Source organism: Megalobrama amblycephala, linkage group LG1 (genome assembly GCF_018812025.1).
Source record: "Megalobrama amblycephala isolate DHTTF-2021 linkage group LG1, ASM1881202v1, whole genome shotgun sequence".
Taxonomy (NCBI): Eukaryota; Metazoa; Chordata; class Actinopteri; order Cypriniformes; family Xenocyprididae; genus Megalobrama; species Megalobrama amblycephala.
In genome coordinates this window covers 65,882,128-65,907,622 of record NC_063044.1, presented here as the reverse complement: position 1 = coordinate 65,907,622, position 25,495 = coordinate 65,882,128, and the positions used below count along the sequence as shown (strand labels likewise).

Genomic DNA, 25,495 nt, shown 5'->3' with positions numbered 1-25,495 from the left:
TACTTGACTGTCACCATATACATTTTCAGACATTTTTACTGTAGCATTTTAAAGTTATGGACCCATGAATTTGACAAATGTGACAATATAGTTACAGGAGAAATTGCATTATTGGCCCAATTGGAGGCACTATATCTAAGCTACCTTTGAGGGTGCGTTAAAAGTTGCACTAGAGCCTTATTCCCAATGTACTTGACTGTCACCATGCACATTTTTAGACATTTTTACTGTAGCATTTTAAAGTTATGGACCCATGAATTTGACAAATGTGACAATACAGTTACAGGAGAAATTGCATTATTGGCCCAATTGGAGGCACTATATCTAAGCTACCTTTGAGGGTGCGTTAAAAGTTGCACTAGATCCTTATTCCCAATGTACCTGACTGTCACCATGCACATTTTCAGACATTTTTACTGTAGCATTTTAAAGCTACCTGGGGGGACATAAACATTAAGAAATGTAACTGGAGCCCCTTCAATTTGTTCTTTGATTAAAATATAACGCCTTCTTTATCTTTAACTTCAGTCTGATGGTCATACCTAATTTTTTTTCGATAAGATAGCCACTCCCCTCTTTTTACCAGAAGGATGTGATGATGAAAATACATATTTAAATCCATTTTGTTCATTTATATTGTATGTTACTAATTTAAACACATAATCTAAGCCACTCATGTACTATGTAGTTATTAACACTTCCATACACAAGAACATAACTGTACTTCCATTTCCCCTGTAACAGAACAACACAGCTTCGAACAATATAAAAGAAAAACAAAAACATGAACAAGAACAAGAACAATTTTCATCACATAAAGTGACTTCCACAAACAAGATCCCTAGTCTATGGATCTTAATCGAGCCTGAATGGAGATTTGGCTCTGAGGGAAAAACCTCAAACCTGCAAACTGGAGTGAGGGCCCTCGCTGGCACAATGTCATAAATTGACACCTTGTGGTTCAGTTTTGAGATCTTCCCAAACTAAATGATTAATGATTAGAACTTGAAAAGGGCTACCGTTCTTTCTGTTTAGTACTGCTTAGATTTATTCTAAAAGTTTCCAAAGAAAAGCATCGTCTGACCTGTGATATGCAGTCCTGTAATTATCCTGTCATTTACACCAGTTCAAACCGATCAGTGTGCGAGCTCAGTTTCTTATTATTTTCGTCTGAAAGTTTTCAGTCGCTCCACATAATCCGGTGTTGTATTGGTTTCCACTTGACTGCCCAAGCTCAGCGCTGAAGGCGTTCTAGTGGCGTCTGTTGTGGTCGGATGATGTCCACCTGAAGGCCTCTGTCCTTCTTGTCATTTGTCGCCTCTTCAGCAGAATTATAGAGCACTGTCTCGCCTTCGTAAAACACCCGGAGTTTTGCTGGATACGGAGTCTGGAATCTGATTTTTTTTCTCTTCAACGCTGCTTTTGCCTGAGCATATTCCTTTCATTTCTTTAGGACATCTGGGGGGTAATCGTGGTCACATGTATTTCTTGCATTGTTCCATTTCAATCCTCCTTTTTTCCACACCTGTCCCAAAATCTCTTCTTTCATTTTGAAGCTCAGGAATTTAGCAATGACGGAGCGTGGTCTCACACTGTCCGTTGGTTTTGGCGCTAAAGCTCTATGAGCCCTCTGAATATGGAGGTCCATCGTTGGGTCGAGACCCAGTCCATTTTTCAGCAATTCTTCAATGAACTTAATAGTCGATGAGCCATTTTCGCTGCCCTCTGGGATTCTGTATATTCGGATGTTATCCCGCCTCGACCTGCCTTCTTGATCCATTAACTTCGCTTCAAGCTGAGCCTGAAGTTTCAGCAGTTCGTACACCACTTCTCCAGTCTGTTGAATTTGTTCCTCAGCTTCCACGATACTATCCTCAGCTTCTTCAATTCTCTTGTTTGTAGTGTTTAAATCCTCCTTGATGTCCGCTAGTTTTTCATTATTTTCCTTCCTGAATTCTCGCAACTCTATGAGTATCTTTTCCAGGCTAATTTCTCCCTCAGCGTTATCATGGCGGCAAGCTGTCGGCTGTGTTTCACCAGATTCTTCTCCAGTCTTTTCTTGGCGACCTGGAGCTTTCTTTTGTTTCGCCCTTGTTTTCATCCCTGCCCCACACTCCATTATGATGTTTTATATTATTTTTCGATAATATTTAAATAATTAGGGGCTTTTTGAAGTGTTTGTCGGGAGAGCAGTTCTCTCATGCTGCCATTAGTGTTCGCGCGCTACCGGAAGTCCTTCTTTGGTTTTTTGATGTTCTTGGCTGGAGTTCTCTCATCTATGCCTTTTCTCTTAATGGAGTTGCATCAAGTTTGGGGCAACCAATGGACCTGATCCTAGCTCTGTAATTGCCCATTTTGTGCTTAAGTCTGGTATTCCATCCATATAAACCATTAAAGGATCCAGGCTCCTTGAGGCATGGGTGCTTCTGAACTAAGGCCACAAGAACCTGGTCCCTTTGAACGCAAGAAGGATACGCAGTATACTCAAAAACTTCTCTGCAAGATTGCTCTAGAACGGTGGTCGCCAAGCCATCGATCACGGTCGACTGGTAGATCTTTATCACTGTTCCAGTAGCTCATGAAAATAACAGAAATATACAATAACAGAAACGAATAAGCTTTGATCTGGCGTATGTCACACTCATTAATATCCATCCACACTAACTTTTAGATCAAAATCTCAATAATAGGTAGAATATTTGTAGTATCAGTCATCAGCTTAGAAACAGGCGCCTCAACCCCTGTGATGTGTGGCAGCAGCAGTGCGAGATCTCGGGAGAATGACCAAGCAGACACAGATCAAGTGTGGTACAAAGCATTCTCAGATTTATTCAGGAAGAAGGGTCATATTTATAGACACAGGTCAAACAACAATCTCCAGGATGGCTTGAGCATCCAATCATACGACTTAAGAATCAAACCTTACCATGTATGGCATTTCAAGAAATATAATAACAAATGAGAATTGTATGTGCTTAAATGTGTGTGTCTTCAACTTCTGGTTGTGTGTGAGAGTGTCAGTGTGTCCAAGGACTGCTACTTCTTATTTTGTCTAGGTAGGTTCATGATGTGCACAATGGAAAAATCCCAAGACACAGAGAAAGTCAAAAAGTTAGCCTACTTCACAAGGCTGTAAAAAATATCCATATTTAACAAATTAAGTAAAATATCTAGCCAGACTTCCTTCCGTATTCAACGTACGAATAAAGTGTAAAACTCTGTAGTTCAAAAAGATTACGCTACGTCCACCTTCCCTATTCAACTTACAGAAAAAGTGCAACTGACTGCATTTCTTATAGTAAATGATGTAATAATCCTGTCATAATTTGCTCTGCTATAATGCTTTGGTATTACCACACAAAAACATTAGAAAAACCACATATGACATCTAATGGTAAATTCTTGTTGTACTGCTGCAGTACCACAGGATTACAACAGGATATTTTTGTAAGGGCGACACACTGAAGCTCTTTTGTTTAATTTAGCTCAAATTTACTGTTAGATGTAATTACCTTGACAAACTATACATAATTAAAAAGATCTAAGACTCAAGTTTCAATTTTTAATCTCTATTTTACTCTCAATATTGTATAGTGACCGTTATTTGTTAATATGCATTGGGAGTTATGAATAGGAAAAATGGAGTTGGTACCTTTTCATTGAAATATGAGTGTCAGTCTCAGCCATTGAGAAAAAACTCTTGAGATGAAAAAACTCAACAAAATAACATCCCTCAGGGCTTTTAGCTTAAAAGCATGCACATTCAGAGAAATATTGATGGATTCTCATACGTTTATGTCAATTTTCTATACAGAGGAGCAATATTTATTATTTTGTTTTTACCCAAAACGCGCTGTTGTCCTTATTACGAGCGCTGGATACTCTGATCTAGTGATGGGGAGTTGACTCCAAAAGAGTCGATTCTTCAGCTCTCAATAGCCCAGTCGACCCCAGGACAGGAATCGACTCCCAGTACCGACACCCCCTGCGTCTCAATCAGCTCCCTACTTCGTGAATCAGTATATCATATAAATGAATGTGGCTGATTCCCTGATCAGTGCCCTGACTACTGAATTAGGGAGCTGATTGACACGTACCCTCTGTCTCTGTAGACGTGCTGATGTATCACGCTGATACTTTTTGGGCAACAGTTAGGTGGCGCTCTGTTAACATTTTAATGGATCACGCTACAAATAATGATGCATTACTGTGTCTGTTATCGCATAATTCCCACTTTTGGACACTTTTGCTTTAATGGACATTAGACAACACTGCAAAATCAAGCTGTTATATTCATATATTTATAGTCCAACATTCCAAATATTTCTGATACATGTCCTTAATTTAATTTCATATGCTGGTAATAATTCAGTGTTTATAAGCCTTTTAAAGAATTTTAACCCAAACTGACTGGGTTTCTAGAGCGCAAAGGTTTTGTGAAAAAAGTGGAAGACTTAAACACAAAGTGTGTAAAATAAACTGTAAAAAGGATTTGATGATCACTAGTGATAGTATTTTATTCTGTGTTGTCATCATTCAGGTTGGATTTCAGCTTTAATGTACTTTTTTTAACAAAGCAGCTGATATTGCCATAGAAACTAGTGGACTGACGAGTCGCTTTCACCCCAAACATGGTGGAAACGCAGGGCTGCTGCTGGGCGCCTGTGCTGCAATGGAACGATCTATTGACTGTCGCTTCTTGTTAGTGTATATTCTTTGGATGTGCCTCAAACTAGTCAATTAGTTGTGATTGGCGCAAAATATCAGATAATTCGATTACAACCAATTGACAACAGAGAATTACGTTTTAAGAACCAATCACATACTTACTACGGTAAGGCCTGTGGGTGGTACTAAAGCTAATTTGCATATGCTTTGCGTGTCATTGACGAGAATGATTTGAGCTACGTGACAGATGGTGGTAATTTTTTGAAGTGAGAAAAAATGGCAGCAACCCCAAATTCGGCTGTGTGGAAAATTTCCAACTTGTTGAAGAACGAACAAAAGTTTGCTGTGAACTGTGTAAAAGTTGTTTAAAGTTTAACAATTCAACGTTGTGTATGTGGAAACATATGAAAGCATTTCATCGAACAGAACTTCAGCAGTAGCCAAGCGGCAGTCAACTTGAGGAAGGCCAACGTGAGGTAAGTCCCAGAGATTTAATTAAGAAATAACATGTCATTCAGTAAATGAAAAATAAATCCAGACAACTGGGAGATCGCCTGAATGAGTTTATTTTTGAATAATTTTAGTTTAAAAATCAAAACAAAGTGCCCAAAACGGCCATTTAGATCAGGGCGTAAACCATTGACGGGGACAGCATTTGTCATCAATGTCAAATTGATGAGATGTACGGAAAATTGGCCAATCAAATCAAAGGTGACCTACTTTTAATAATCAAAGTGCCTCATGAGAAGTAGCTTTAGAATTTGACAACTGTTTCACGATAGAAATGTTCAACGACTGACCGTAATATATTTGATAGTGCAATCTACTCAACTTTTTAAATCAAATTTTACCATTTTGAATAAAAAAAAGGTATGTGATGTGATTCCTAATTTAATGTGACAAGGCACGAAACATAGTTTTTTTCGACATATTAGGCATACGAATAAAAGTGAACGTGTAAACTATAATTACCCCCACCCAATGTAATAAAATGGGATATGATATGAAAGACATTACATGTGTTACAGTAGTACACTATCGAAGACGAGGAAGGCAGGATAAGTAACAATAACGTAGTTTAATCTCATAGAGGAGTCAGGATACATAGAAATACATTTAACATCAAACAATACCGGACGCTGGACTAAACACAGGGAGGAACTTAAATACACAAACTAATAATGACAAACAGCTGAGGGTGTAATCAGTGTCCATGGTGAATGATGAGTGGCGGGAACAAAACAAAGGATCACGTGACAGTGAAAGATAACCTAGACGAGACAGTAGATGTAACAACATGTATTTTTGTGCTGAATTTTATGTTTGTTAGGGAGTCAGAAAATTCTCCTCCAGCAAAGCGTCAGGTTCAGACAGGGATACACGAGTATGCCATTAGGGATCCTTATCTATGTGAGTTTTTATTAGTGATGGGCATTCCGGCTCTTTTTTGTGAGCCGGCTCGTTTGACTCAGCTCACTGAAAAGAGCCAGCTCTTTAAATAATAAATGTTTTAACTATGACTTGGACTATGATAGGTGTGAAAACAATTTGTGAAATTGTGAGACATTGCGAGTATGATTTCATTTAATAATTTAATTAGAACTGTTTTCACACCTATCATAGTCAAAATCATAGTTTATTATTTAAAGAGCCGGCTCACGAAACGAGCCGGCTCTTCAAACGAGCCAGCTCACGAAAGAGCCGGAATGCCCATCACTAGTGTGTGCGCCTAGGCTTATATAATTATATTTTTTTGTGTTGTTCTTTGAATTATTAGTCTATTGTTTTAAATAAAATTAAAATCATTCATTACATAATGATTGAATTTCTATAGGCTTTATTTTTAAAAATAGAGTCGGCTCTTCAGATATGTGAGCCGGCTCCCGACGTTCACGTAAAAGAGCCGGCTCTTAGAGCCGGCTCGTTCACGAACGACCCATCACTAGTTTTTATCTACATTAGGGATGAGATATTAGTGTGACCACTTGCAACTGGTTCTGGTTCTGGAGTGCAACTACAGGTACATTTTAAAATGTATTCTTGTAAAGGCAGATTATTTTTGCTATTTAGGACTGTCAATTGATAGGACAAATAGCATAAAAGTGGTGTTTGTTAATTTCAGGCTTTAGTACCAAATAATATTCATGTGGTGTGTTAATAACTTTATTCTCTTGTAGCTGGGCCATTCTAAAGAAACGTCCACGTTTGGTATGGCAAGATGTCTTGAAATGTATTTCTCTTTCTAACATTTAAACTTAGACCACATTATTATATTACACTTTGACTTTATGAATACATAAATGACAGCTTAATGATTTTTTATATTTTTTGCACATTTATTTAAAGACCGCATGTACCAATATTTTTTGTCACTGGTGTTACCTTCTTTGGCAATTTAAACGTTTTTATGACATATTATTTCCCAATTTTTTCAGCACATGCAGTCAGAGTTACAGAATAATAATGATAACGCAAAAAATTAAGGAGATTGTTTTTTTGTTTTTTTTTATCAGGTTTGTTACAAGTGTGATTGAATGATGTTAGTTCATTTGCACAACCATGTATTAGCTGTCTGTAAAGTTGCTTTTTATCAGCTGCACTCAATTTAGCCATTTACCCTCAATCTAGCCATACCTGCCCAAAGGAGGATTAACAATGACTATGTTTACATGGACAGCAGTAATCTAAGCAGTAATCTAATTATTGACCTATTTGAATATTGTCGGATTAAGACTATATTCTAATTAAGGTGTTTACATGAGTTGCTTTTACAATATTCCTTTCATGTTCCCGCTTTACATGTTATACGCTGATTTCACGCAGCTGCCATTTTGAAATCGAAAACGAGGCTCCGGTGGGAAGAAACCCGGAAGTATCATATTGAATCACAGGAGAGTTACGAATGCGATGGCGTACTGTTGTGTACCAGGTTGTACATCATATCAACGGAAAGAAAGTGATAAAAATATATGTCCTTTCCTATCCTATCCTATCAAAAAAATATGTTTTTTCATCGCTTTCCGAGTGACCCAAAAGCCTGTCGTGAGTGGATTGTTAAAGTAAAACGGGATATTGGACCTCATTTTCAGGTAAGTGAAATAAATTAGCAAACAGTTAGCTAATGCTAGCTAATCCAAGGTGCACATGTTTTGGATGGCCGTTATCAAAATAATTTACCGATTTTCTCATTAGATTACAGACAACACGAGAGTGTGCTCCAAACATTTCACTCAGGACTGCATTGTTCGTTCGCTCACGGGGTTGCATAGACTGAAACGGGGAAGCGTGCCGACTTTGTTTACATGGTGCTGTGAACTCAAGCCTCGGAGGGTGAGTTAACTTGTTTGATGAAATAATATGAATAATCTTAAAAAGATTGTTTGTTTGTTTGTTTGGTTATGAGAACATTTGTTTTAATAACCAAAATGTATACTATAACTATATTTTCATTGAATCATTTAAACTTCTCTGAATGTGATGGTACTGTAATGTTTTATCATATTACAAATACACTTATGTTGCCTAAGCAAACTGAGATTTGTCAAACCGATAGATAGATAGATGGATAGATAGATGGGTGGATAGATAGATGCTGATTGCTGTCATTTTTTAAAGTTGCACTTTTTTCCCCCTATAATTTACAATGTATATATTTTTCAATTGGCGGCAATAGATATTTGATAGCTATTACAGGTTGTTTCATGGTCAGTTTATGTAAAATGTCTATGATGTGACAACTGTACAAAACAGTACAATATGAACTGCCAAGACTGAAATCATGATTATGTTCATTTCCAGTGTCTGTGATACTGAAACACTCGAGGAAGAAGAAGACCACGATTCGTTTCCTGACCAGAACACAAGAGAAGAGTGAGTCATTATATCAGACCTAAGGGCAGGGGGAAAAAGTTAAAGAAAATAAATTAAGCATGTAATTCACTGATGAAAATTAGAGCATGTAAACATATCTTATGACCTCCTTGATGGTTATTTTTGTTTTTCATGTAATTTTCTCTTCTTTCTTAATACACAGATCTAACAATTGTTTTGGGGAATTGCAAGACCATGATTACCTGGAAACGTCTCCTACCATGGAAGAGCAGCTGACTGCAGCACAGAAGGAAGTTGCTCTTCTGACAGAGGAAAATGAAAATTTAAGAAGTCAGCAGTTTTGTCTACAGCGATTCCAATGTGAGCCCAAGATGATCGTGTTTTACACAGGATTTAATGATTATGAGACCCTCAAAGCACTCTACCTGTCTCTTCAACCTACAGCACAGTCTCTGGTGAGATGGAGTCAAATGAAAAGACTTAATAAAACAGAACAGACTGTAACAGCTGGCTTTCATGCTCACAACATTTGTCTCTTTGACCAGTTTTTCTCGTTTCTCTGCCGTGTGAGGCAGGGGCTTCTTTCCGCAGATTTAGCTGTAAGGTTTAATCTGTCAAAGGCCACAGTCAGTCGGATATGTATAACTTGGGCTAACTATCTTTATTTTATGCTTGGCACACTACCAGTATGGCCAAGTAGAGAGGCTGTAGATGAGCTAATGCTAATTTCCCAAAACACGTGTTGTGCTAGATTGTACAGAGATCCATATTCAAACAGCAAGCTCAAATGTTTTTAACACGGTGACATACTCTCATTACAAAGGCACCACAACTTTGAAATCCCTGATTGGCATCACCCCCTTTGGGTCAGTTAGCTTTGTAAGCAACCTATACACCGGCTCCATCTCTGACAAGGAAATCACCAAAGAGTCAGGCATTCTAAAACTCCTTGAGCCAGGTGATGAAGTAATGGCGGATAAGGGCTCTCTTATCAGAGACCTCCCTGCTGACAGAGATTTCAGTCTTGTAACCCCAACTTTCACAGGGTCAAGCGGACAATTCAGTAAAGATGAAATTGCACACACCCAAGAGATTGCCCGCTTGAGGATACATGTAGAGAGGGCTATCAGACGCATCAAAGAATATCACATTTTTGATGGTGTCCTACCCCTTTAACTATGTGGTTCAGTCAACCAGATGTGGACTGTTTGTGCTCTACTGACACATTTCCAAGGACCTCTATTTTAAAGGAAAGTTTCACCCCAAAAAAAAATTTGCTGAAAATGTACTCACCCTCAGGCAATCCAAGATGTAGATTAGCTTATTTCTTATGCCAAAACGGGCTGTTAAAGGATTAGTTCACTTTCAAATAAAATGTTCCTGATAATTTACTCACCATCATGTCATCCTTGATGTTTATGTCTTTCTTTCTTCAGTTGAAAAGAAATTAAGGTTTTTGATGAAATCATTCCTGGATTATTCTCCTTATAGTGGACTTCAATGGCCTCCAGACAGTTGAAGGTCAAAATTACAGTTTCAGTGGAGCTTCAAAGGGCTTTAAATGATACCAGACGAGGAATAAGGGTCTTATCTAGAGAAATATATATATTTAAAAAAAAAAATGTTTCAGCAATAAATGTTCATCTTGAACTAGCTCTCTTCTTCTTCTTCTCTGTTAGCAGCGTCTACACTGCTGGAATTCTAAGTGTATTACTGCCCTCCACAGGTCAAAGTTTGAAGTAGTTGTTACTTGAACTAGCATATTGTATATGACAATTTAGTTCAAACTTTGACCTGTGGAGGGCAGTAATACACTTAGCAGTGTCTACACTGCTGGAATTCAAATTGAGAAGAAGAAGAACAAGAGAGCTAGTTCAAGATGAACATTTATGGTTAAAACAAATTTTTTTTTTTTTTGACAGATCGTTTCTCTAGATAAGACCCTTATTCTTCGTTTGGTATCATTTAAAGCCCTTTAAGGCTGCACTGAAACCTTCAAACCATTGAACCCCAGTGAAGTCCACTATATGGAGAAAAATCTTGGAATGTTTTCATCAAAAACCTTCATTTCTTTTCGACTGACAAAAGAAAGACATGAACATCTTGGATGACATGGGGGTGAGTAAATTTATCAGGAAAAGTATATTTAAAAGTGAACTAATCCTTTAACAATGAAGACTTTTGTTGCTATTAATTTAATAACAAATATGTGAAAGATTACATTTTTAATTTGACTGAACCTTTTAGCAATACTTTAGTACTGAATGAATTGCATTTAATTTTGGTGCATCTTTTACTTAAACTGATTCTTGAAAGATAACTTTTTACACCTTTTATACCCATGTTTAGGATCAAATGAACTTGTCCACATTTTCATATTGGTGAAACACACTGAGTTTAAATGTGTTTCAATTTGGACACATGAATGAACTCTGCTTTATGAACTCAAACAATGTTTTTAACATTTGTGTTTGTATCATGTTTGTCACTGTTTGAGTATTACTAGAAAGATTATCTGATAAAAATTGTTACATTTCTATGCACTTCTGTGATTGTAGACAATGCAGCGTCTGAACAGGACTTTTATTTTGGAGTGACGACATGATGTCATAAGACTGCGCCGAGCTCCTGCATCTGCTGTGACTCTGCTGAATAAAGGTTTGTTTTAAGAATTTAATCGGTTTTAATCGATGAAGACAGTTCAATGATTTATAGTTTTTTTTTTTACAAGCTTTGTGAAATATTAGTTTATTTACCATTTAATGTTGATTTATTTATCTAACTGTAATGAAGGATATTTGCGAGTAAAGCTCATATCCACTGATGAGAAACAGTAAATCTGCGTCTCATTTCTCTCTCTATATATCATAAATCAGTTTATCATGAACACGAGTTCAGTGTCTGGAGAGTAATGATGGAGAAACTGAACTTTTCAACTCTGAGTCAATTGAATCAAACACTTTGAGAAATGATTCAGTGAATCACGACACGTGCTGCTCAAACAGTGAACATGAACGAAAACAACAAACACTAACAAACTAACTAATCATGTTTTCATCAGTCATAAATGCCTAAATATTAAGTTTATTCATTTGCAGCGTTAGTTTCGAGTGTTTTTTTGTTTGTTTGTTTGAACAGGTCCATTTAAGACCATAAACTCTGTTAATCTCTTCTTAAAGATGGAGTTTATTAAAGAGGAAACTGAAGAAAATACGATTAAAGAGGAGAATGAAGACATGAAGATTGAAGAAACATTCAGTGTGAAACATGAAGATACTGAGGAACAAACAGGTTGGTTTTATTCTCACAGCTAATCATTTGATCATTATTAAAATGTCCAGCTCTACATAAATAGAAAATATTTTGAGCAACATTAAACCCAACATCTACTTCTGAATAGAGAACAATGAAAGTATTTTTTTCTGTTCATGCTCAAAAGTGCTGTACTAACATTTAACATACCTGAACATAAATAGCAGAAACTGAACATTAAATCAAGCAATAAATAAGTCCTGATTGAAACATTTTACATCAATAATCATTTCATGTGTGTGTCATATGGAGGAAAGTCAGCAGGGCGTGTAAAACACTTTGAAGTAGAACCGAGTGAACTGATAATATTTGATGAAACCAGTGAAAAATATTTACCTTGTCATTCGTGGTTCAGGTGTAGGTTAGAAATCAATGAGCAGATTGAGGCTAGAGGTGAAATGTGAAAATTACATACCGTGATTATTGTGACAAAATTATCATGGTTATCAATTACATGTTTTTGTTAAAGTACTGATATAAACTGAAATAAGTTCAAAAACATGTTCAGTCCAAATTCGAATCCAAAGTTTTTGACGTCCACACTGTGTATCGCAGCTGTTCAGATCCGATTTGTGTGTTCATGCCACTCTTTCATTTTCTGGAATATCTGCATTGGTTTCATTGCATTGCATTGGTAGGCATAAGCCAAAAAAAAAAAAGCAACAAGAAAGGTTTGCAGTACAGATGTTGTCTTATTTACATCATGACACTGTGCAGCCGCGTTGGACTCCTGCATCTTATGAGGCAGCGGCAGTAGGTATGGACGGCTTTATTCTGTGCTGTCGTCTTCACTGGTCTCAAAACATTTTCTCCGTTATATTGTCATATTCTGCTGGTCCGGCACTTTGCAACAAATAAAACCTTGTTTCTGCAGCAACTTTGATCATGTTTCCTATAACAACGCCTGATGTGTACATTTTATGTGGCGTGAGAGAGTCACATAGTCAAACACATTCAAAGCGTCTTTGCCAGGTGCAAGATAAAAAAAAATAATCGAATAATACCAAAAAGATCTGCTCACTGTTCTTTCTTTTATTTAGAAAAGGTGGCAACACACATATTCAAGCCTTTAAACATTCAAGCCTTTACAGTATTTTCTGGAACATAAATTGCATCTGACTACAAGTCAGCTCCATACAGATTAAGCAATCATGAACTTAGAGAGTTACATTTAAAGTAGCTAGACAGATTCTGCCAGTATTGGGCACTTGTTCAATGTAAATAGTGTCATCCGAGTTGACAAGATGGAGGGAATCGAGCAAGGGAAGGGCTTAAAAATCTCTACTTGAACGCAGCCCAGGACACTTTGTAGATTTATTAGAAATATCCATTTCCGATCATGAGTCTCTAATAATGAGCTGATGAACATAGAGCAGGAATGCCCAATCCTGTTCCTGGAGATCTACATACATGCAGAGTTCAGATCCAATCCTGATCGAACACACCTGCCTGTAATTATCAAGTGCCCCTGAAGTGTCATTTACGCCGTCATTACCCGAGTGTTGATAGCCTGCGAGCTGTTATGACTTAATTATGCTTTATGCTATTTGTCATTATGCTATTATGACTTAAAGGATTAGTTCACTTTTAACTACATTTTTCCTGATAAATTTACTCACCCCCATGTCATCCAAGATGTTCATGTCTTTCTTTCTTCAGTCAAAAAGAAATGAAGGTTTTTGAGGAAAACATTCCAGGATTATTCTCCTTACAGTGGATTTCAATGGCTACCAACAGATTGAAGGTCAAAATTACAGTTTCAGTGCAGCTTCAAGGGCTTTAAACGATACGAGTTATATGAGTAATAAGGGTCTTATCTAGTGAATCGATTGGGCATTTTCGAAAAAAATACAACCGTTTATGCTTTATAAACAAAATATCGCATTGAACGTACTTTCTGCTTCCGCATTCTTCATAACGCTTACGCTGAATGTCCTACACCTTCCCTATTCAAGTTACGGAACGAATGCGGCGCCAGTTTCATTTTTTTCCGTAACTTAAATAGGGAAGGCGTAGGACACTCAGCGTAAGCGTTATGAAGAATGCGGGGTCAAAGCTTTTATCGTTTGTTTCTGCTTCTTCTTCGTCTGTGTTTGGATTCGGAGGTTTGTTACTGATTCGGATTAGTAACAGCAGCCCTACTGTATAAAGTGTTGGGTAAGTTACTCAAGAAAAGTAATCCACTACAAATTACAAATTACTACATTAAAATTGTAATTTGATTACATTACTGATTACTACATGTAAAAAGTAATCAGATTGTTAATTACTTTACATTCAAGTTACTTAAATACAATTTACAAAAATACACCACAAACTGAAACTCATAGTTCTGCAATATTTTTCAGTCAATATTAAATTACAGAAAGAAGTATGAAAACAACAACTTGACTTAAAAATATTTGTTAATCATCTATAGGTAGCTTATTCATTCAAATGCAATCATAACAGTCGCCTGAGGGCGCTCAACGACCACGTCGTCTGTGAGCATGAGATTCTAACAAACTAAAAATAACTTTATTAAAATTAATAAATATATGAAATATTGTACACTTGTTAATGTGTTTATTTTTGTTTTCAGTTTTTTTTAATAGTATTTAATGATTATAAACACATATTAAGCATGACAAACCATACAATCGATTAAACTTCAAAGCTGGCAGGTATGGTATGTATGATTACAAAATAAAGTCATTAAGATTGTTTATTAATATTATTTTAATGAAGTAACATGTAGGATAAAAGTAGTTTTATCAAGTGTTGAGCGGTTTCTGTGGCAGCTCCAGCTCTCCAACGCACAGATACATCAGTGTCCGAATTCACTCCCTTTATTTCGTTCACTCTTTGCAGATATAGTGCACTCAAATGACATACAGTGGGTACGGAAAGTATTCAGACCCCCTTACATTTTTCACTCTTTGTTATATTGCAGCCATTTGCTAAAATCATTTAAGTTAATTTTTTTCCTCATTAATGTACACACAGCACCCCATATTGACAGAAAAACACAGAATTGTTGACATGTTTGCAGATTTATTAAAAAAGAAAAACTGAAATATCACATGGTCCTGAGTATTCAGACCTTTTGCTCAGTATTTAGTAGAAGTACCCTTTTGATCTAATACAGCCATGAGTCTTTTTGGGAAAGATGCAACAAGTTTTTCACACCTGGATTTGGGGATCTTCTGCCATTCCTCCTTGCAGATCCTCTCCAGTTCTGTCAGGTTTGATGGTAAACGTTGGTGGACAGCCATTTTTAGGTCTCTCCAGAGATGCTCAATTGGGTTTAAGTCAGGGCTCTGGCTGGGCCATTCAAGAACAGTCACGGAGTTGTTGTGAAGCCACTCCTTCGTTATTTTAGCTGTGTGCTTAGGGTCATTGTCTTGTTGGAAGGTAAACCTTCGGCCCAGTCTGAGGTCCTGAGCACTCTGGAGAAGGTTTTCGTCCAGGATATCCCTGTACTTGGCCGCATTCATCTTTCCCTCGATTGCAACCAGTCGTCCTGTCCCTGCAGCTGAAAAACACCCCCACAGCATGATGCTGCCACCACCATGCTTCACTGTTGGGACTGTATTGGACAGGTGATGAGCAGTGCCTGGTGTTCTCCACACATACCGCTTAGAATTAAGGCCAAAAAGTTCTATCATGACGAACATCTTGTAAAGATCCATTTTGAGGGTTATATTAGCTGTGTGAACTGTTTATTCAGATCGAACACACCTGCCTGTAATTATCAAGTGCCCTCGAAGTGTCATTTACGCCGTCATTACCCAAGTGTTGATAGCCTGCGAGCTACTATACTATTATCGATCTTTATTTAATTTATACAGTGATGATTACATGGAATGTTTTGCATTTTATTAGCTTCTTTATTAAATTTATGTACCTTGAAACTGGAAACATGAAAAACCTTTATTTGTGCTGTTTGATTATGTTCTTATTTTCTTTCATTTTATTTGACGCACCGAAACTATGAGCTTAAAACTGCAATACAAACCGAACCATGAGCCATCCGAAACTCTAATGTGCACACAGGCGTTCGTTCATCAAAGATTAACAGAGCCTGTTGTCAGAAAATTCACACTTGCAGCTCTTTCTGTAATTTATTATTGACTGAAAAATATTACAGAAGTATGAAAACAGTAATTTGACGTAAAAGATTCGTTAATCATCTCTAGGTAGTTTATTCATTCAAATGCAATCATAACAGTCGCCTGAGGGCACTCAGCGACCACGTCATCTGTGAGCGTGAGATTCTAACAAACTTTATTAAAACTAATAAATATATGAAATATTGTACACTTGTTAATGTGTTTATTTTTGTTTGCAGTTTATTATAGTATTTAATGATTATGAACACATATTAAGCATGACAAACCATACAATCGATGAAACTACAAAGCTGGCAGGTATGGTATGTATGATTACAAAATAAAGTCATTAAGATTGTTATTAATATTATTTTATTAAGTAACATATAAGTGTTGAGCGGTTTCTGTGACAGCTCCAGCTCTCCGATGCACAGATATGTCAGTGTCCGAATTCACTCACTTTATTTCGTTAACTCTTTGCAGATATAGTGCACTCAAATGACATACAGGGGGTATGGAAAGTATTCAGACCCCCTTAAATTTTTCACTCTTTGTTATATTGCAGCTATTTGCTAAAATTTGTTCATTTTTTTTCCTCATTAATGTACACACAGAAAAAATTATTGCATTTTTAATAATGAAAATGTGTGTGAAATATTTTTAATTGAAACATACACAGCTTAAATATACGACCATGTTGAATTTCAGCCCATAAAAATGCAAGGCTTAAAAATACACGGAAAACAAGGACTGTCAGAAAATTCCATCAATGGTGGGAAAGCATGGTGTCATAAATGCAGGGAAATGCAGGGAAAGAGTTAACCACTTTTCCTCATTGATATAGATTTTTGATAGTTAATTTTTTTTTTTTATTAAAATGTGTCATAAAACAGAAATTAAGGGTGTATTCATACTAGGCGATCCGAACTGTGCCGAGCACTTTTGAACCCCCTAAAGGCCTGTACACACCAGGACGAATATCGCACCTTTTACGAGGCGTTTTTTTGTGTTCATACCCAAGTGATTTTCACTGGTGATTTGCAGAGTGAATGTGCAAATTCACTCCCTGACAGTATGTGGCGCTGGTGCTTAACGGTAGTGCAAATAAACATATGTATGATATTAATAAAGTTAAAGAAGATAAAAATGCAGATAAAAAATGGCATATATATGACATGAGAGATGGTAGTCAGAAACGGTAGTCCAAATAAGTCACAATGACAGTAGTGCAGGTGAACGGTAGTGCAAATAAACAAATTTATGAAATAAACTATATTTCTCCAATGTAAAAGATAAAACAAAACAAACAGCACCCATAGCATGCGTCTCAATCAGCTCCCTTGTTCAGTAGTCAGGGCACTGATCAGGGAGTCGGCCACATTCATTTACACGGTGTTCTGATACACGACCTAGGAAGCTAAGGAGCCGTTTTAGACCCAGGGATGGTTTATAGTCGTCTTGGTATCAATGTGAGCTCAGCAAGACGTTTTGTGCTTGAGAGCCACCAAGTCGTGTTTTACTATAATTTCAGCATCTCCAGGCACATGAAAAAAAGCACCACTCTCATTGGTTGCCAGTTTTATAACGCGACGTGTCAAACCAAAAAAAAAAAAAAAAATGAATCTGAGGAGTTTTTTAAAAAAAATGATGCTTTTACGCCTGCCGTTTTTCGTGTCGGTGTGCACACTCACATTGGTGACCTTTGTTTAGTCACGAGGAAATAAAGTTGGCGATAATCACACACACAATATTTGTCCCGGTGTGTACAGGCCTTAAGTCTGGTTCATTTTACTAGTGTAATTGTAATCCGTACCATGCCTTGGTGCCTTGGCCCACGTGAAGAGGCACGGTTGGATTATGCTTGGGTGCAGTACGAATGTACTGAGATCAGTAACCACAGAAGAGTACAGAAGAGCTTTTGAGTGAATTAATTTCAGTACATTTAGGTCTATAATGGATCCAGTTCTATCCCAATTGATGAACATTAGTTTGCGGTTAAAGCTGCAAATTCAGTGTCAGCTCTCTTCTAACAAGATGGTGATCTTAACCAAATGTGATAAATAAAGGAGACATATAAAATGTGCAGTGGTGTGTCCCTCTGGACCAGGTTTGAAAACCACTGGTGTATTGAGTATAAGATCTATAGACAGGATTGGCAACTCTGGTCCTGGAGGGACACTATTCTGAAGAGTTTAGCTCCATCTCTGATCAAACACACCAGCAAAATTGTCTTCAGGACTGCTTGAAAATTACAGATAGGTAGGTTGATTTGGGATGAAACTTTACTCTGCAAAACAGTGGTCCTCCAGGACCAAAGTTGCCCATCCCTGATACATAGGATAGAGTATAGATCATACATGTTGTTGGTTTTGATGTATTAAATGTCTAAACTGTTTTATGTCTGTTTTTGCCCTAGACCTAACGGTACTGAAAGAGGCGAGTCATGAAATGGAAGAAGAGAAAAAACATTATGAAAACCCTGATTTCAAGACTGGGAAAAGATCAATACAGGCTAAAAAGACCTCCTTACAAAAAAGAGCTCAAAAGACTGGAAATAACAGTTATTTCATTTGCCAACAGTGTGGACAGAGTTTTGATCAACACAGAAACCTTCAAGTTCACTTGAAAGTTCATGCTAGAGAGAGCCCCATCACTTGCCAACAGTGTGGAAAGAGTTTCACACTTAAAGAAAACCTTCTAGTCCACTTGAGAATCCATAGTGGAGAAAAGCCTTTCACGTGCCAACAGTGTGGAAAGAGTTTCGCTGTGAAAGTAAACCTTCAAGTACACATGAGAATTCACACTGGAGAGAAACCTTTTACCTGCCAGAAATGTGGAAAGAGTTTCACACATAAAGGAAACCTTAAAGTCCACATGAGAATTCACACTGGAGAAAAGCCTTTCACCTGCCAACAATGTGGACAGAGTTTCAGTCAAAAGGGAAGCCTTACAGTCCACATGACAATTCACACTGGAGAAAAGCCTCATACCTGTCAAGAGTGTGGAAAGAGTTTCAGTCAAAAAGAAAGTCTTAAAGCCCACATGAGAATTCACACTGGAGAGAGTCCATTCACCTGTAACCAGTGCGGACAGAGTTTCAGTCAAAAGGGAAGCCTTACAGCCCACATGAGAATTCACACTGGAGAGAGTCCATTCACCTGTAACCAGTGCGGACAGAGTTTCAGTCAAAAGGGAAAACTTAATGAACACATGAGAATTCACACTGGAGAAAAGCCTTTCACCTGCCAGCAATGTGGAAAGAGTTTCACACATGAAAGAAGCCTTATAGTCCACATGAGAATTCACACTGGAGAAAAGCCTTACACCTGCCAACAATGTGGACAGTGTTTCGGTCAAAAGGCAAGCCTTATAGTCCACATGAGAATTCACACTGGAGAGAAACCTTTCACCTGCCAGCAATGTGGACAGAGTTTCAGATTTAAAGGTAACCTTAAGAGACACATGAGAACTCACACTTGAGAAAAGCCTTAGATCTGCCAAGAGTGTGGACAGAGTTTCAGTGTAAAAGGAAATCTTACAGCCCACATGAGTGTTCACACTGGAGAGAGCTCATTCACCTGTAAACAGTGTGGAAAGAGTTTCAGGCAAAAAGGAAAACTTATAATCCACATGCGAGTTCACACTGGAGAAAAACCTTAAACCTGCCAAGAGTGTGTGAAGAATTTCAATGAGACAGGAAACCTTATAGTCCACATGAGAATTCATACTGGAAAGAAACCTTTCACCTGCCAGCAATGTGGAAAGAGTTTCAGATTTAAAGGTAACCTTAAGGGCTACATTAGCATTCACACTGGAGAAAAGCCCTACACCTGCACTGTGTGGGAATGGCTTCACACAAGAACAAAGCCTTAGGGAACACATGAATATTCACACTGGAGAGAAGCCATCAGTGTAGAAAGAGTTTCAGACATAAATTGACCCTTTATTCCCACATGAAAATTCACACTGGAGAGAAGCCTTTTACAATGTGGTCAGGCCACATGAAGATTCACTCGAAAGAGAACTGTTTTAGAAGTCGTCACTGTGGAAAAAGCAGAGGTGTGAAGAGTACCTGAAAACCATACTTGAATAAAAGTACAGATACCTTGCAGCGAAAATGACTCTTTTACAAGTTTCAAGTCACCAATTCTACTACAACTTAAGTAAAGATCTTAGAGTATCTGATTTTAATAAGTACTTAAAGGGTCATGAAACCCCAGAACACATTTTTTTTTTGAGCTGTGAACAGATATATATACACTGCACATCAGTGAAAACACTAAAGGTACTCATTAATTTTATTTAACACTCTGAGGTATCGCGGCGATACCGCCTCGGTTTTTTTTTCTTATCTGTGTGAAAGAGACTCAAAATACTCCGTCAGTGTTCCACATACAATTAAGAGTCATACACCATTTTAATCTGTGGAATATCTTCTTTTATTTGTGTACACAGAGCAAAATAAAGAAAACAAACATGATGTGTGATTGTCTTCTCCCTCTGAACGAAATCCAATCTGATAGTTCTTAGAAAATGAACTGTAACTTAGTGAATACTAATCACAAAAAAATTAGACTTGTCTAAAGAAAAGTTGAAATGTCAGGTTTTAAATCGTCAAAACAGTCAAATCGAAAACGAATATTCTGTTTATGTAATCTGTATGAAAAGAGAGCCATATCAGAAGTCCGTGATTCAGCTCATTATCTGCTAATGCGGCCACGCCCATGGAGCCAGCGTTATTCAGAGTCAAATTCAGAGGCAATACATGTATACATCGTCTCAATCATGTATTTATTGTCTTCAAAAGTGTTTTGAATAGCCATAGTTAGCGATCTCTGGAAGCCTGTTAGTTCCTGGAGTCACATGGTTGTTCTTCTTTTAGGAGGTATTTGTGAACTAAATGTGCACAGAGCGCCCTCCGGCTGCAAGTATGAATTGAAAACACAGTATCCAGTGCTCACAGTGATGACAATAAATATTGAATAAATATTATTCCTCTGTATAGAAAATGTATATAAACATATGTGAATCCATCAATATTTCTCCAAATGTGCATGCTTTTAAGCATATTAAGAAATTACGGTCAATATAAGATTTTAAGAGTCAAAATGTGAAGCTTGAGTCTTAGATTTTTTTTAATGATGTATAGTTTGTCAACTGCACATTAACATTTAGGCTATATATTATAACAAATATAGTGGCCTATATATGAAATGCAATAGAGGAATGTTTAACATAGGGCTATACAAAATTTTCTTCACATGATCTGCATTAACACGTGCATGCAAGAGATCACAAAAATCATGTTTTTTTTTGTACAGAATGGACATTAATCCTATTATCAGCATGATCACAGAGGGTTTTTTTACCTACCTGACTGAAAGAGCTCATTATTTATGCAGGTCATTACAACTCATTATACGATTCTTTTGTCTTCTCAGGTGTAAATGACCCATTATTCATGATGATTCACGCCTCCACGCATACTGTTTCTTGACAAAAAGTGTCTTAGAAAATGTAAATCTCTCTATTGTTTTATATGAAAGAGTAGCCAGGATAATTTTTACATAATTTTGAAGCAAAAACACTAGTCTACAACCTCCAATACCCAGAAGTCTTGTGAACACAGATTAATTTTTTTTTTTTTGGCCTTATTTCAGTGACTTAAGTTTTTTGTTTTTTCAATAACCATGCATAAACGTTATTCCTTCAAAAACACAAACATGTACATACATGTCCCTCACATATTATGGTAGCCTAGTTTGTGCTGAAAGGTCCCGTTTTTCGTGGTTTTTTGAAGCTTTGATTGTGTTTATAGTGTGCAATATAACATGTGTTCATGTTTCGCGTGTAAAAAAACACAGTATTTTTCACATAATTTACTTATCTGTATACCGCTGTTTCCACTGTCATAAAAACGGGCTGATGACTACCTTGTTCTATGAAGTCCCTCCTTCAGAAATACGTAACGAGTTTACTACAGGAAACTCCAAGCATGTAATCCAGAACACAGGCAAAGGTTAAACTCCACAAAAACAGTCCAATACAAAAAGCCAGAGAAACAAAGTGCACGTAACAAAATACAACAAACCACAACCAAGGACAGAAACAACTGAGACTAAATAGACAGACACTGATAACAAACACAAAACAGCCGAGTGCAATGAGTGGGATAATGAGTCCAAGAGTGAGTATGGGAATTGTAGTCCATGGGGTGAAAACAAAGAGTCCAGGATGGAGTGCGCTCTAGTGGCTGACTAGGGCACTCTCACTAGTGATCATGACAAAGATAGTGGCAAAAGTTTTGGCCCGCAGACTGGAATCTATTCTTCCCAAGGTGATAAATCCCGATCAAGCAGGCTTTGTGAAATCCAGGCATGGTTCAAATAATGTACGTCGTGCTCATAACGCTATACATTATTTTCATACTAAGAAAAAGGCATCAATGATTTTTTTTTTTTTTTTTCTTAGAGGGGACCAGGCCTGTGAACCTAGGCCAAATTTTAATTTTCACTTCAGGGGCTGACAAGATCCCACCTTTGGGGTTTGGACACAAGCCAACCATACAGTTCCTCCACCCCGAAGACCATGGCAACCGGATCTTCCCAGAGGCGAACACGTGTGATGTAACTCTGTGTTTGCCTCTACATGGTACATACCTTCAATTCAGAGAGAGGATGGAGTCGGGGATTCTACAGTCACCTACTTTTGGTTTTGCGTAAATGGGGTGTGTTTTTTTTTTCTCTTGCCTGTTTGATACTGCTCCTGTTCATTTTCTGGTTCTTTTTCCCCTTTCATTTAAATTAGTTTAAAGGAGAACTCCGGTGCAAAATGAACCTTGGGTGTAATAACACATTGGTATAGGTAATGGCTCGTGGTGGTTGTTGTTCTTTAACTGTGTATAATAGACTACCTAATAAAGTGTTTTATAGCATAACCTGGAAATTGACATTTCTGCCGTTTTGTAAGCACAACCTGCTAGCGGATATTGAGGACAATCTGTTGGATCCATTACTGCTGCAACTGATGGCTTTGCTGCTTTCTCTATTCTTTTGAAGTTTGTTCTTCTGTTGACTACATCTAACCTCATTCTCACAGACTTTTTCATTAATAATAATAATTAAAAAAATTATCTTCAAGAATTACTTTTCAGGTTTTAGCATTATCCTTTAGTATTAATAATAGCAATTTCAGTAAAGTTGATGGTTTGATTTGTTTTAATTGTGCAGTTTGTGCACTCTGTTCTTTTGTCAATAAAATTCTTGTTTTTCTATAGTAGATAAACAAGTCATCTGAATGTACTGCTCATTTTTTGCAAGTGAATTTATACTGTCAGCTTTTAAGTTGCATTGTCTGGGGATTTTTACATTTTTCAGTCTCCAATTTCTGTTCATTATTTGAATGTTTAAATTCATATATATATATATATATATATATATATATATATATACAGGTCCTTCTCAAAAAATTAGCATATTGTGATAAAGTTCATTATTTTCCATAATGTAATGATAAAAATTAAACTTTCATATATTTTAGATTCATTGCACACCAACTGAAATATTTCAGGTCTTTTATTGTTTTAATACTGATGATTTTGGGATACAGCTCATGAAAACCTAAAATCTCAAAAAATTAGCATATCATGAAAAGGTTCTCTAAAAGAGCTATTAACCTAATCATCTGAATCAACTAATTAACTCTAAACACCTGAAAAAGATTCCTGAGGCTTTTAAAAACTCCCAGCCTGGTTCATTACTCAAAACCGCAATCATGGGTAAGACTGCCGACCAGAAGGCCATCATTGACACCCTCAAGCGAGAGGGTAAGACACAGAAAGAAATTTCTGAACGAATAGGCTGTTCCCAGAGTGCTGTATCAAGGCACCTCAGTGGGAAGTCTGTGGGAAGGAAAAAGTGTGGCAAAAAACGCTGCACAACGAGAAGAGGTGACCGGACCCTGAGGAAGATTGTGGAGAAGGACCGATTCCAGACCTTGGGGGACCTGCAGAAGCAGTGGACTGAGTCAGACAGGTGGACAGGTGCCGCATTCCCCAGGTCAAGCCACTTTTGAACCAGAAACAGCGGCAGAAGCGCCTGACCTGGGCTACAGAGAAGCAGCACTGGACTGTTGCTCAGTGGTCCAAAGTACTTTTTTCGGATGAAAGCAAATTTTGCATGTCATTCGGAAATCAAGGTGCCAGAGTCTGGAGGAAGACTGGGGAGAAGGAAATGTCAAAATGCCTGAAGTCCAGTGTCAAGTACCCACAGTCAGTAAAGGTCTGGGGTGCCATGTCAGCTGCTGGTGTTGGTCCACTGTGTTTTATCAAGGGCAGGGTCAATGCAGCTAGCTATCAGGAGATTTTGGAGCACTTCATGCTTCCATCTGCTGAAAAGCTTTATGGAGATGAAGATTTCGTTTTTTCAGCACGACCTGGCACCTGCTCACAGTGCCAAAACCACTGGTAAATGGTTTACTGACCATGGTATTACTGTGCTCAATTGGCCTGCCAACTCTCCTGACCTGAACCCCATAGAGAATCTGTGGGATATTGTGAAGAGAAAGTTGAGAGACGCAAGACCCAACACTCTGGATGAGCTTAAGGCCGCTATCAAAGCATCCTGGGCCTCCATAACACCTCAGCAGTGCCACAGGCTGATTGCCTCCATGCCACGCCGCATTGAAGCAGTCATTTCTGCAAAAGGATTCCCGACCAAGTATTGAGTGCATAACTGAACATAATTATTTGAAGGTTGACTTTTTTTTGTATTAAAAACACTTTTCTTTTATTGGTCGGATGAAATATGCTAATTTTTTGAGATTTGAGAATTTTGGGTTTTCATGAGCTGTGTGCCAAAATCATCAGTATTAAAACAATAAAAGACCTGAAATATTTCAGTTGGTGTGCAATGAATCTAAAATATATGAAAGTTTAATTTTTATCATTACATTATGGAAAATAATGAACTTTATCACAATATGCTAATTTTTTGAGAAGGACCTGTATATACACGTACTGAAATGTAATGTGTTAACAAATATAAGAAATGAATACAGACATATATTGCAAATTAATATATTTATCACAGTCTGATATCTAAATGTATTTACATATATGGCAAATAAATATATGTAAATATTTCCAATAAAAATATATTAACATATGTTTAATATATGTGGAAAATATTAAAAAGCGGCCAAAATCAAATATTTAAATATATTTTTGTAATATATTTTAAAATATATTTACATATATTTTATAAAACATATTTTCTTATATTTAAATTTGAGATATTTCAATATATAAAAATGTATTTATTTTAAATATATTTCGATCTATGTGACTTCTGTATGGGACGACGCATAGTAACGACATGGAAGACGACACTTATGCCGCGTTCCAGGCAACCCGTAACCCGTGTTTTTCCAACCTTCTACCCATGAAAGTGCACTGGAACAGCAGTCAAAGCCGTGACTTCCCACCCGTGAACTCGTACTAGATCGATGTACTCCCAGTTACGAGTTCTGACGTCACACAGCCCGCGAAACAACAATGGCAGCCCCTACGGATGCCGTGTTTATGCAAGTGCACG

General features: G+C 37.3%; 1 long non-coding RNA gene and 1 pseudogene across 1 annotated transcript; both read left to right on the top strand.

The window, feature by feature from the left end:
* The first annotated feature begins 4,640 nt into the window (after positions 1-4,640).
* Positions 4,641-9,887, top strand: LOC125280522. Its single transcript, XR_007187638.1, has 4 exons — positions 4,641-7,757; positions 7,861-7,998; positions 8,467-8,538; positions 8,702-9,887. It is a non-coding gene; the product is annotated as an uncharacterized LOC125280522 (long non-coding RNA).
* Positions 9,888-11,167: 1,280 nt separating this feature from the next.
* On the top strand, positions 11,168-20,363 carry LOC125280278 (annotated as a pseudogene).
* The last annotated feature ends 5,132 nt before the right edge of the window (positions 20,364-25,495 follow it).